Below are 14,425 nucleotides of genomic sequence, written 5' to 3'. Positions count from 1 at the left end.
TTTCTTCATTAACTTCCTTGGCTTTTCTGGCCTAATTTTAATGATCTTTACAAGGAGTTCTGAAGAATGAAAATATCTACAACCTACTAGAGCTCTGAATTCTTTCCTATTCTCCACATAACTCAGTAAGTAAATGTCTGAATTTCAGTCTGACTTTGCTTGTGGTCCAACTTAAGAGGTCATTCCCATATCTACAGATTGAAGTAGGATCCAGTCAAACATTTGTTGCCCACTTGAGCAATTTTGAGAAAAGCCTAATAAATGGAAATGGCAGAGAACCGCTTATTCTGGTTGTAGGGGAGTGGATCATATCAGATTATTTTTCTCCTGAAAATAATGATAAAAGATAGGCAAAAAATAAAAGGCAACTGTTGGAAGGAATTGGGGAGCAACATTGCAGGCAGGACCTGAGAAGCTCTGGTCTTAGAGAAAGCAGACATGAGATCCGCTTCACAATCATCCTGGTTTTCCCCCTGAAGTCCTTTTCCTCAATAAGTAGTGGGGATGAGGGTGGAAAAGGGGGTAATGCAGAAAGTAGCAGTCTTACCAGACTGAAATGAGAGTTTAAAGTTGCCAGAGTAGGTGGAACCAAGGTAAAATGAGATAGATGGCTGAATGAGAAATCTGCACACAAATTCCCCTTGGCTTTCTAAGCTAAGCACATATTACTGTTTGCATCTCAAAAGCCATTGGTTGAAGGTTTCATCAGCCTGTGGTGCTGTTGGGTGGTGGAACCTTTAGGAAGTGGGCAGATGGAGGTTAAGTCAGTGAAGATGTGCCCTTCCCATTCTGTTTATCTGTGCTTCCCAGCTACTATAAGAGGAGTGCTTGCTCCATCACAGGCCCCACCATGATATACTACCTCACCACAGGCAAAGAAAGATGGATCCAATTAACCATGGACTGAACTTTCTGAAGTTGTGAGCCAAAATAGATCTTTTAATTCGATGAAGTATTTTGTAACAGCAATGGAAAGATGATTAACACAGCACATACAGTAAGAACTAGAGGAAATTAGCAGGATGGAAAATAGCAGGTGGGATCCCTCAGAAATGAATTGATTTCAGCTCCCATATAATGCCAAGGAGATGGAGATTCAAGTCTCACCAAAGTGGAGGGCTTTGGCAAAGATCTTCAGCTTTTGACTGAGATCCCATAGGGGAACACTCTAGGTAAACGGTTATGCCCAAAACAAGATGGTAGATTTAAACTCAGCTATACTAGTAATTGTATTAAATGTAAATGGACTAAGCAACACAATGACAATCAAAATAGCCAGATGAGATAAATGTGCTAATATGCTACTTATAAGAGATACAATTTAACTATTAAGATAGAGAAAGTCTGGAAACAAAAGGGTGGAGAAAGATATACCATGTAAAACAAACTCTAGCAAAACAAACTCTAGCAAAACAAATCTAGGTGTTGCTAACTAGAATACTGTGACTTCCATAATGATAACAGGTAAATTCAAAAGGAAGGTCTGAAAAAAAAATAAAAAACAAACAAACAAAAGGAAGGTCTGAATTATAATGCAGAGATTACCACCTATTAGTCATAAATTACAGTGCTATCACCCTAAGTATTTTATATTACTTTTGTGTAAGTCCTTCAAGCAATGTTATAAAGTAAATTTTATCATCTCAAATTTACTAGATGAGGAAACTGAAGCTCAGAGAGGATTGCCTGTGATCAGTGTTAGTGGGAAATAGTAGAGACAGGATTCAAATTTAGTTCTGTCTGATCTCTTGCCAAGAGCGTTTAATCACTCCTCTGCTTTCTAAGCATCACATTGCCTATGGTGTGCTTGCTTGAACTAGTTGGACAGAGGCTGTGGGCACAGGACTATTATTTAACCCAAGGGTAGGGCATTCTGCAGGCACTCTTAAAACTGTGGATTGGACACCATTACAAACTAAGGTAGTATCTCTCTTTCTCCTACACACACACACCTCTATGCGAATGCCTGGGGATTCATGTGTTTCTATTTTTTTTTTTCCCCCCGGGACTGGGAATCGAACTCATGACCTTGCGCTTGCCAGGCATGCACTGTGCCGCTGAGCTAAATCCCCAGCCCCCTCATGCGTTTCTGAATACATAATCCCCAGAAGGCTACCTCAACATGAGTCTAAGGGACCCTCTTGTTTATGGGTGACTGCCTCATTTCTTTAAATTTCTTAGGCTAAATTCTCAAGAATCTGACTGGTCTGGTTCAAATAAAGTATCCGTCCTGATGCAATGAGGGCTGCTAAGGAGCACCACTACACATGGTTTCAGATTTCAATATCTGTTAAACCCTTCTCCTGCAGTTGAAGGGGCAGACCAGCTGTTCTCAGGAAAAAAGAGACTCTTCTGTTCCAGCTGGAATCTGTGCAGTCATGGGTGAGTGAGGAGAGCAGAGGAGCTGGTCATCCTTCCCAGGTAGCCTCTAACCCTGGGCTTTCCTCACGGTCCACATATGTCTGGAAGGGGCGGGAAGGAGAAGGTTCGTGGACAAGTGGGGAGAGGGAGCAGGACGTTGAAGGAGTCCCAAGAGCAAGTGGGGGACAAATGTGCTCAAGGTGAGCGGGGAGAATCTGGAGGAAGTGCCCAACGGAGGCACTTCCTAAAGGGGATACTCCGGGACTGGAGGCCTCTTTCTGCCCTCAAGGTAAAAGACGACACTTTCTTTCTATCAGGGAACACTGCCATCATCTACTTCTCCTGTACTGGGGCACATACAACTGCAAATACCCACAGAGGAAATGGGGTGAAGTGATGGGCATGCTGTGCTGTGGTGATGGATAGCCAGGATGACACGCAGAGTCCAAGTACCCTACTGTATTGTGAGAGGCAGCTGAGTTAGACAAAAATATTACAGGCAGTCAGACAGGGCCAGGCCCTTGGAGAAGCCAACATGAAAGACAAGGTAGGATACCTGTGGGCCAGACCTCAAGACAAAAGGACTAAACAAATGCACCCACATACCTCCCTAGGTGTGAACATCAGGGACTGATATTCTATATTGGTAGCAACCACCTTCAAAAAGCCAGAAAGAGTCAGTAGCCCAAGCCCCTACAGGAAAAGCCCCTGTTCTGTATTCATGCCCGCTTGCTACGCGACTCACTTCCCCGTTTGATCCCAGTTTACTCAATTCTACCTGAACTATTATACTTGTAATCTTATTGGCTGACCACAGTCTTGTCCCACCTCATGCCCACCTTGTAATTTCCCATTTTCCCTGTCTTGGACCCGCCTCACCTCAGGGTTTTGTTCTATAAAGTCCCTGGGAAGGGCAAGGTCCTTGGCAACCCACTTGGACCCCCTTCTGTCCCTCTCTCGGACAGAAGCTTTCTTTCCCTCAATAAATATATTCTGCTCTTAACCTCTGTTGTTCCTAAAATTCATTCTTCGATTTTAGAGAACACAAACTTGTGCTAGATATCATTCAGGTTGAGAGTTTTTATTTTCCTGTATCAGTATCATCCCAGGTCCTGAGATCCCCCAAGGATAATTCCGAGGCAAGTAATTATAATTATAACATTTAATATGTATTTGGGTTTTACGCTGGCCAGGTGCTGGTATAATCCTTGCTGTCTCTCTGTCATTGCATTTAAACATGATAACCCAGCAAGGAGACCCTGCGAGTCACATTTTACACATGAAGAAATAAAACACAGGCACAAAGAGAGGAAGTGTCCAAGACCACAGAGCCAAGGGACAGCGTGCTCCTGTGAAGCCAGGCAGTCCTGCCCAAGAGGCCTTGCTTTTAAGTACTATTATAAACCTTCCTCCACTCTGTAAAATGTAGTGTAAGTTACTATCAGAATTACAGTCACCGAGAAAGACAAGTGTGCCAGGTAGCCCTCAGAGTCCCTGGCTTCCCATAGGGAAGCTGCTCTAGTCAAGGGAAATCCTCCGTGGGGGCTCTCCACCAGTGTGTGAGAACCTCAAAGCTCAGCCTCCAAAACCTGCCACCAGAGAGCCTGTGAGTCCAAGGTAGGAAACCAACTCCACACAGGCAGCATTTGGGGTCTAAACTTCACCCTGTGTCTTCTCTGCCATCCTGCTGTCACTGACCAGACAGACCTTTTTCCATGAGCAGCTGAGGTAGCTGGGTGGTCTTTGGAAAGTTACTGAAACTGTGTTTTATCTTCTATAAAATGCAGCTATGTATACTTACCTTGTAGAATTACTATATATTTATATACACACATACACATGTGCCATAGAATAGATTTAGGCTGTCTGTGGGTAGTAACATTGAGACAAAGAAATGAAGCCCTGCCCTTCCATTCTTGGGGACCTGACTGACTGACAGCTACCTCGCCCACCCCTTTGCTCCCCTAACCTCCTGGCCATAGCCTGGGGAAGCTTGACCACTGCCTTCCCACCCACTCTGAGGCTGTTTCAGCAGCCACCCTCCAGGCTGTGCTGATAGGAGACCTGGCTTGGCCAGCAGCTATGATGCCCTTTCCCTGCTCCAGGCCACTGCTGCCACCTCTCTGAGAAGCCAGAAAAAGTTGCATAACAGAGCAAAGATCAGGACAGAGTGGAGCCCATTGTTGATAATCCCTAAGACCCCAAAAATCTCAATGGGCTATCAACGACACAGCCAGTCCTTCTAGAGGTTCTTCAAAAGCCACAAAAATTGTGATCAGTGCTGCTACTTTCCCAGAACCACGGGTGGTGTCAATCAAGGAGCCATTTCTCTGCAAGTTTGACCGAGCTGTCTGTCGCCTCAACAGCTGTGGCTGTCCTTGATGCCACACCAGTGCTCTTGCAGATATTTGCCTGGACACAGCAGGTTTGAAATATGGGTCTATTTCTGTAGCCATTCAGGATGACTCCACTATGTAAGCCCCCAGCAGACACCTCTGCCCTCTGCCACTACTAAAAATTCTCCAATAGGTCTGTGAAATGCAAGAGACTGGCATGTGTATTCTACTCCTTCTCTATATAAGTAATATTCCCTCTTGGGTCAGTGTAGGAGGGTTCTCTGCTATGTGCCCCCCACCCCGCCATGCTACAGAACCATTCTCAAGAAAGCCTTACTTGCTTGAGAGGTTCTATTGCCTACTTGTGACTTTCAAGTAGAGTGGGATAAGCAGATTGTACTAAAAGGAGCAGGTAACATTAGAGGCTCCTAGAATAGCAGAGACTGGAAGACCAGTGGCAATCAGCAGTGGGTGGTATAGTGAAGATCTCCAGTGACTTGCAGATAGCTTTAGGGAGATAGTGCTTTTTTGGGAGGGTACCAGGAATCGAACTCGGGACCTTGCACTTGCCAGGCAGGCACTTATGCCACTGAGCTACATCCCTGGCCCCTTTAGGGAGATAGTGGAAGCTACTGGAAGAGCTCCAGAAAGTCAACAAGGGGCCCATAAACCTCAGAGGCTGAGGAACTGATAGCGATGACTAAAAGCCACTAAGGGTGTAACACTAAGGGCCAGAATACCAAAGAACTGTAACACCAAGGACTGAGAGCCACTGGCATTCAAAGACCAAAGCTGCTAACATCAAAGGAGCAACACTTTGGTAATTCAAGATGTCCATCTAAATTGAGCAAAAGAACCCTCAGCTGATGGTGACGACAATGTTATATTTCTCTGGGTAAGAATGTATTTCTCAGGTTCAAAGGGTATTATATATCTCTTTTGAGTTATCTGTATGTCCCTAATTTTGGCAATGAGCATGCAGTATCCTTACTATAAACACCAGTTGAAAATGAACTTTAAAAATGCAATTCATTTATGACTTTAAAAAATGCAAAAACACAAAACAATTTAACAAAATTGTACTAAGGGGATCTTCCTCAACCCGACAGAGGACATCATCAGAAACTACAGTGAACTACAGTACATGATGGTGAAAGACTGAATGCTTTTCTCCAAAGATGAAGAGCAAAGCAAGGATGCCTGCTCTTGCCTCTGGTGTATAATGTGGTCCTGGAGGTTTCCAACAGTCAAGGCAAACAGGCAAAAAGGAAAGAAATAGAAGGAAGGCACACAGATGGGAAAGGAAAAGTAAAACTTTATTTGCAGATGACATGATCTTATAGAAAATCTTAAAGATCTACCAAAAATCTTTTAAAACTAATAAATGTGTTCAACAAGGCCATACGATTAAAAAATTAATATTTAAAAAAACCCAATAAATAATCTCAAAATAAAATTAAGAATGAATTCCACTTATAGTAGCATAAGAGAAGAATAAAACTGAATAAATTTAATAAAAGAAGTACAAGCTTTATGCAGTAAAATTGCAAAATGCTGCTGAGGAAACTTGAAGATCATCTAAATAAACAGGTATTTCATGTTCATGGACTGGAGGTCTCAGCACTGCAAAGAAGGTAATTCTCTCCACACTGATCTGCACACTCAGTGCAACTGTAACCACAATGCCAGTGGGCTTTTGGCAAAAAGCACATCCTAAAATTTACATGAACATGCAAAACAACTAGAATAGCTAAAACAATTTTTAAAAAGGAAGAACAAGCTTGGTGAACTTTCATTTCCTTATCTCAGAACTGATTATAGTAACACTAATCAAGACAACAGGCTACTATCTAAATACAGATCAATGGAAGAGAACTGAGGGTTCAGAAATAAATCCTTGTATTTATAGTCAATTGTTTTCTGACAGATGTGTAAGGCAGTAGATTGAAAAATTGTTCAAATAGTTCAATTTGCAGTAGTACAATTAGATATTCACATGCAAAAAAGGTGAAGTTGGATCCTCACCTTGTACCATACACAAAAATTAACTCAAATGAATGACTGACTTACTGTAAGAGCTAAAATGCTAACATTTTTAGAAGAAAAGAAAATAGGTGATGGTTATACACATGCAAAAAATTGAATCTAGACATATATCTATCACTATCTAAACTAAAATAAAAATGGATCAAAGATCTAAGTATTAAAACAGAAACAATCTGCTGGAAGATAAAATAGGTAAAACTCTTGAAGACATAGATGCAGGTAAGGATGTTCTGACTGGAATCCCAATTACACAAGAAATAACACCAAGAATGAACAAATTGGATTATACCAGATTAAAAATGTTCTTCACAGCAAAAGAAACAACCAATAGAGTAAAGAGACAACCTACAGAATGGATAAAAAAATTGCCAGTTACTGCTCTGAAAGAGGACTAATATCTAGGTAATATGAAGAACTCAAAAAAAAAAAATCAGAACTCCCCCGAATAAAAGACCCAATTTAAAAACAGGCAACTGAAATGGACAGACTTCTTAGAAGAAGACATATCAATGGACAATAAACACATAAAAAAATGTTCAACATCTCCGATCATTAGAGAAATGCAGATTAAAACAACACGGAGATTCCACCTCACTCCAGAAAAAATGGCCATCATCAAGAAATCAAATAGCAATAAATGCTGGCAAGGCTGTGAGGAAAAAGAAACTCTTCTACATTCCTGGAAGGAATGTAAATTAGTACAATCACTATGGAGATTCCTCAAAAAACTAAAAATAGAAATTGCACTCAACCCAGTTATTCCCATTCTAAGTATCTTTCCAAAAGAGTTAAAGACATTATGTTACAGTGATCTATGCATACCCATGTTTACAGCAGTACAACTCATAATACCTAAATCTTGGAGGCAACCTGTATGTCCATCAACAGATGAATAGATAAAGAAAATGTATTTATGCACATTAGAGTACTACTCTGTCATGGAGAAGGATATAGTTCAGTCATTTGTAGGAAAATGGATGCAGCCTGAGACCCTAATGTTAAGTGAACTAAATCAGAAACACAGACTTACATCTTGCGTGACTTCCCTTATATGAGAAACTCAAAGTATAAATAATTTAAAGAGCAGAATAAAAGATAATAGGAAATAGGGAAATAGCTCTTTTGTAAATGGGGAGGGGATCTAGACAGAGAGGGTAGGGTGGGGAAGAAGGAGAAATAAAAAGTGTTAAGATGTCTTATGATGTACACGTACTGACTCCCCACCATCAATGTGATCATTATGTACTGCAAACATGTACTACTAAAAAATAAAACAAAGAAAATAATGCAGATACTGAGATATTGAGATTTCTTTGATATGACATAAAAGCTTGGCTCATAAAAAAATCATTAGACTTTCTTAATTTTTTTTTTTTTTACTTCAAGAAACACCATTAAGTATTCAACAAGGCAAGCAACAGATGAGAAAATATCTGCAGGACAATCAAGCACTTGCACCCAAAGTTTACAAAGAACACTTAAGAATAAGAAGACAACAAGTAACCCAACCGAAATACGAACAAAAGATATGAACAGACATTTCACAAAATGAAATATATGACTGGCTAATAAGTACATCAATAGAAGCTCAACATCATTAGCTATCAGTGAAATGAAAATGCCAACCCATTAAGTACCATTCCACAAGTCTACTAGAATGGCTGTAGTGAATAAGATACACAACAAGTGTTGGCGAAGTTATTCAGAAATTAGAACCCTCGTACATTGTTGGTTGAAACGTGAACTTGTGCACCCACTTTGAAAGGTCGGCAGTTTCTCAAAATTTAAGCCTAAAACTACCATATGACTCAGCAATCCATTCCTACACAGCTACCTAAGAGACATGAAAACACATCTACACAAAAACTTGAATGCGAATGCTCAAGTAGTAGTATACATAACGGCCCCAAATGGAAACAACTTATACATCAGTTGGTGATAAGATACCATTCACCATCCATATGGTGAAATTCTGTCTGGCAATACAAAAGGGCACATGCTGCGTTGTGGGAAGACCCCCAAAACAGTCTGATAAATAAAAGAAGCTAGACATATGGGATCACATATCGTATGATTCCATATAGTATATGTCCAAATAAACCAAATTTATTCATTAAGACGGGACGTGTAGGAGTAATTGTCCCAGCGCTGGAAGCAGGAATGGGGATTAATTTAAAAGGGCATCACAGGTCTTACTGCAGTGATGAAAATGTTCTGAAACATTTAAAATGGATTTACGGTGAAGGTTGCACCTCTCAGTAAGATAACTTAAAAGTATTGAATTATATGCCTGAAATTGCAGGCTTGTTTTCCTTTTTGTTATTGTGGTAAAATGTATGTCATGCAACCTTTTCATTTTAACTATTTTTATGTGTACATTTTTTTTTTTTACATTAAGTACATTCACATCGTTCTTGCAGCCCTCACCACCATCCCTCTCCTGAACATTTTCCTCTTCCTCTGCTGAAACTGTGCCCATTAAAACACTGACTCCGCCTTTGTCCTTCTCTCAGCCCCTGCAAACCACCATGTTCTGTTCTGTCTCCGTGAATTTGACTATTCCAGGTACTACATGCAAAAGCAATCACACAGTATTTATCCTTTTGTGACTGGTTCGTTTCACTTACGTCATATTCACCCATATTGTTGATTTGTTGAAATTTCCTTTCTTAAAGGGTGAACAGGATTCACTCTCTATATACCTGCCACATTTTGTTTATCCAGCCATTGAGACTCTTTTTACCTTTTTGTTATTGTAAATAATGCTGTTATGAATATTGTGTAAATATATTGAAATAGGTGGGTTTTATATGTATCAATGGTTATTTTAAATTAAGTATCAGTTTTCAAAATTTAGGGTATTAATCTAAACAATGAATTGTAAATTTTTATGAAGTATTGTATAAAATTTAGTTAATTTAGGGGGCTGGGAGTATAGTTCAGTGGTAAAGCTTATAGTTAGCATAATTGAAGGCCAAGATTCAATCCCTAACATCTCCCCAAAATTCAGGTTCATTTAATAAAAAAGACATGTTTTGGGGTTTTACAAGAAGAAAAATACAAAAAAAGTCCAAAGAAAGAAATAATATTGGCAATCCCAGTTAGAGATGATCATTGCAAGGTTACTTGGCAAAAACTTACTAAATTTTAATTTTATTTGAAATTAGTAGAAGGAACCGAAATGAAGAAGTTGGTAACCCTCATAACAGAAATATTCATTCCTAAACTATGTTCTAAAGGACAAAAAGAAATTATCAAAAACCACTGAGGTTGAGTTGAGAAACATAGTTTTTCTATTTATGTAAATTCATGTTTTTTGATAGCCACCGTTTAATTCCCCAGGTGGACAATTGCTTTCTAGAAATCAGAGGATGTTTTTGATCTTTAAACAAATAAAGTGCCTGGATTTTTAGATGGAAAATAAAAGAAACTTTAGAACCTCAGTGAAGTTCATGATAAATGTCTAAGAGCAGTTATTAGGGAATGACTAGTTCTTAAGCTAACCAACAACAAAGATGCCAACTCACTTATTAAAAAAAGCACATCTAAAATCTAGGAGGGTTATACGTGAATTCTGAGGTCAGTTTCTCCTCTTTCTGAATGAACTGGTCCTTGGTTTTGGATTTATCTGCTTCCACCTGAATTTTCTCACCCAGAGGGGTGGAGTCTTTTCACATTTTGCAGTCTTGATTCACTATAAAAGTAATTATTCTAAACTTGGAAACAAGGCAATATTTGAGCAGCATATCCTTTCAATGTCATAATGAATTATTTAACAAGTCCACACAGGAACTCATTGATTTTCTAAAAGAACGTGCCTGTGTTTGACTTAGCTATTTTACACTCCACATATTGTACTGTGAACTTATGTTAATTTGTATTTTTCTAGTGGATCAGGAAGATACCCCAAAGGTTATGACTTTATTAGCCTGAAGGACACTAATCAGCTTTGTAACCTAGTAATCTTAAAATGACATTCTTTTTTGGTCTTGAAAATGCTTTTCCTGTTGGATTACATAAATTGTTTTTCAAGTGCTCTTATAATCCTTTTCTCTGAGAGAGAAAAAGAGAAAGAAAGAGAGAGAGGGAAAGAGAGAGAGAGATGGTCTTCTATGTAGTTCACTATAGTAACTATGTAGTCCAGGCCCACCTTGAACTTGAGGTGATCTTCCTGCCTCAGCCTCCTAAGTACTGGGATTTCAGGCATAAGCTAGCTATGTACCTAGCTTACAATCAGTTTTACTATCTAACAGTTAAGTCACAAATTAATGAGCTGAATAAAAGCTTTGACCTGTGCCCATTCTGTTTCTGTGTGGGTCATGGGTTCACCATTTTAACAATTATATTTTGTCTTTTTCTGATTTTTGTCTTTGAAACAGGGTCTCACTATGCTGTTCAGGCTGGCTTGAACTCACTTTGTAGCCCAGGCTGGCCTCAAACTCACAGTGATGCTCCTCCGTCAGCCTCCCGAGTACTGTGACTATAGGCATGCACTACCACACCTGGCCAACTATTATATTTTGATCGCTTATGTATATATCTCAACTCACACTTTCTCCTCTCACCTACTGTGACTACTTACTCTTTAGGTACAGAAGAGTCTACAGAACAAATTCCTCACCTGCCCCTCTGAGTCCAACTCAGAGAATGGCTTCTGGCCTGGAGATCCACACTTGACAAAGCCGCCAGTGGCCCTGGTGAAGATCCTCACGCCACTGGGTCTCAGTGTTCTGAGTGGACACGGATGGCTGGTGTTAACAGCTAAGACCTTGGGAAAGACTGGAATCCAGCAGTTCACTGTCCTGAACTTCACCTTGGATGAGGGATCTCACATGTTCATCATCTATCAGCTGTATGACAACAGGGTGGGCCCGGGGGTGACCAGGAATCTGTATGAGGCTGCACCACACGAAACTGCCAACATTCAACTCTTTATTGACTTTACAAAAATAGCAGTTTCATAGGACTTGACTTAATAGCTCCTTACGAATTTCCAACTGGAAGCTGATCTGGTAACCAGCTTCTGGATATAACAACTGGGACACAGCTGGGACGACACAGAATTTGTATCATCTGAGGGAAGTGCTCTGTGGCTTTCATCAGACTTAAAACAAAAATTTCAGGACTTGCTTTCCAGAAAAACGACACCAAATACAACTTTCTGCATCTGATCTCAGGGAGAATTTTGGACTCCTTAAAGGGCCAGAGACGCGTGGTGAACGCTATTTCACAGATTTTTTTTGAAGACATTCTTTAGGAATAGAGGTTTGCTGCCACCTACTGCCACATGCTTTTCAGGCTGTGTTTGCCGTCAATGTCTTCTAGTCTGGTGTTTTGCAGGAGTTATCAATTTACAGTAAATCACAGAGTAGTCCAATTCTGAGCTGAAATGGGCACCCCAAACCTATCAGTGTAATTTAGTGGAGAAAACTCTGCTTCAGTGCAACACTATGTATTGTCTAGGTTTCTGCATACAGTTCGTTCGGGTTTATCCACTTTGATTCTAAGGAAATGTAGCTTACAACTGTGTTTTGTAAATGACAGTAATGCACAATAATCATTTCCAGAAATTCAAATTATATCCTGTGTAAGGGTTGATACATTGTGACAACTTGAGAAGTTTGGAAGTTTAAGCAACTGAGCAGGGGGCCAGGGTCTGCACTTTGTAAACATCCGCATCCTGTGTAAGAGGAGAGCACAGAGATGGTGTGAGGGCTACACACCTGCCCTAAGGCGGGTAGCCTGCTTACAATATAAGGGGGGAAAAGAGGCTTGTTCTCCCTGCTTTTGCTCTTGTTGCTTTTGCTGTCTTCGTTGCCTTGAACTGCTGCCCCTCTGCCATGCCACCCTGCTTTGGAGCCAGCTGCCTATGGGCTGAAACCTCCATAAACTGTAAGCTAAATAAATCTTTCCTTCCTTAACTTTGTGTGTTGGGTATTTTGTCCCAGCAACGAGCGAAAAAGTAACTAAGACACCATGTTGTCTTGCTTTCTGTTACTGGGGAATGAACTCATGGGTGCTCTTATCATTAAGCTATCTCCCTATCCCCAGTTCATTCTATTTTGATACAGACTCCAAGTTGCCCAGGTTGGCTTTCAACACGTGATACTCCCGCATCAGACTCCTGAATAGCTGGGATTAGTCATGCACTGGCCCTGGCTGTCCTGTTCTCTTGACTTCCTTTCTCCATTGGGGAAGAAGCTTCCATTTGTATATTTATTTCCCTTTGCTTCCATTTGTATATTTATTTCAATTTTCTGGTCTGTAAGTGTTGTCTGTTCATTGTTTTTTGCTTTCAACTGATTATAACACCTGATTGGTTGACCTAAGAATTTAACAAAATCTTTATTTAATACACGCTCATTTGAAATCTGTCTGAAAATTATCCTTTAATAAAAGCCAATCTTATATTAGCCATAGAAGAGAGGACTAGGTTTTTCCTTGCAAGCTCATACTCTAATTAGGAGATGCTCACTGCTACAAATAATCTTTAGAGATATTAATACATTTCCCATTCTTCTTTTTCCTGCTGCTCCATTAAAACAGGCAAGACTCCACTTTATTCCTTCAGGAAGTTATATGACAAAGTAAACAAAATAAGGCGTTCATAAATAGGGCTTTCATTCATTCATTCATTTATTTTGGTGGTGGCTGGGGGTTGAACTCAGGGTCTTCTCACTGAGTGAAGGCCATTTTAAAGTTTTCTTTTCAGACAAGTTCTTGCTAAGTTGCCCAGGCTGGATTCAAACTTCCGATCCTTCTAGAGGTGGTGGAATTACAAGGTGTACACCACCAGGACTTTGGATTTCTGTTTTCCTAAAGTTTAAGTCTTCAAAATAATTTAGCAACCTGGACAGGATGTAAATCTTAGAGAAGACGGGGATTTCTTTTCACAAAATAAGCTGATCTCCAGTGGAGGGCAGATGGAGTGGTGGGAGCAGCAAGACCAGCAGGAGCAGGCGCTGAAGGCCGATCCACAGGGGCTGGACCAAGGGGAGCCCACATACAAGGAATGTGCACTGGGTAGGGCCAGGAGGAGCCCTGAGATAGGACCCTGGAGGTCAGTGTGGAACCCCTTTGTGGCATGAAGATCCTTTACAGTGTTTGCCTATGAATGAATTTGGTTTCTAACTTTCTGAGCTACTTTAAGCCCCCAGGCTTTGACTTAAGACACAAGTTACAATCTGATAAACTCACTTATGTTTTGGGGCTATAGTTTCAAAGTGAAATAGAACAGAAAACATCAGAGTACACCGAATGTAATGAAACCAAGTGTCTCAAATATTTTGTTTCAGTTGCACCAGTGTACGTATTATTTTTGTGATCTAGTTATTCTCAAAAAGACAAAAAAAAAAAAAAAAAAAAAAAAAAATACAACTCTGACCCTAAAGGCACAAACAATCAAATTCAGTTCTATGAGCCTAGCTGTATAAAAAGCCTGCATTCTTTCCCTTTCCTCTGTCCAAAACCTCCAAAGGAGTATCAGGTTAAAATAAATTTTACTTTTAGGGTCCTATTGTGAAAGGAATGACTACCTAAAGAATCTTTGGCAGGAGCTTGTCTATCTACGTGGCCTCAGGTTCAATAATTTGGGCAGAAATTAAGCTGAGATAAAGACAGGCCAGGCCCCCTGGGAATAAACTTTTTAAAAAATCAATTTCTGCCAGCAAATTAGATTAGAA

Source organism: Chinchilla lanigera, unplaced genomic scaffold (assembly GCF_000276665.1).
Source record: "Chinchilla lanigera isolate Chin_1 unplaced genomic scaffold, ChiLan1.0 scaffold00021, whole genome shotgun sequence".
Lineage (NCBI taxonomy): Eukaryota > Metazoa > Chordata > Mammalia > Rodentia > Chinchillidae > Chinchilla > Chinchilla lanigera.
This window is presented reverse-complemented; position numbering follows the sequence as displayed.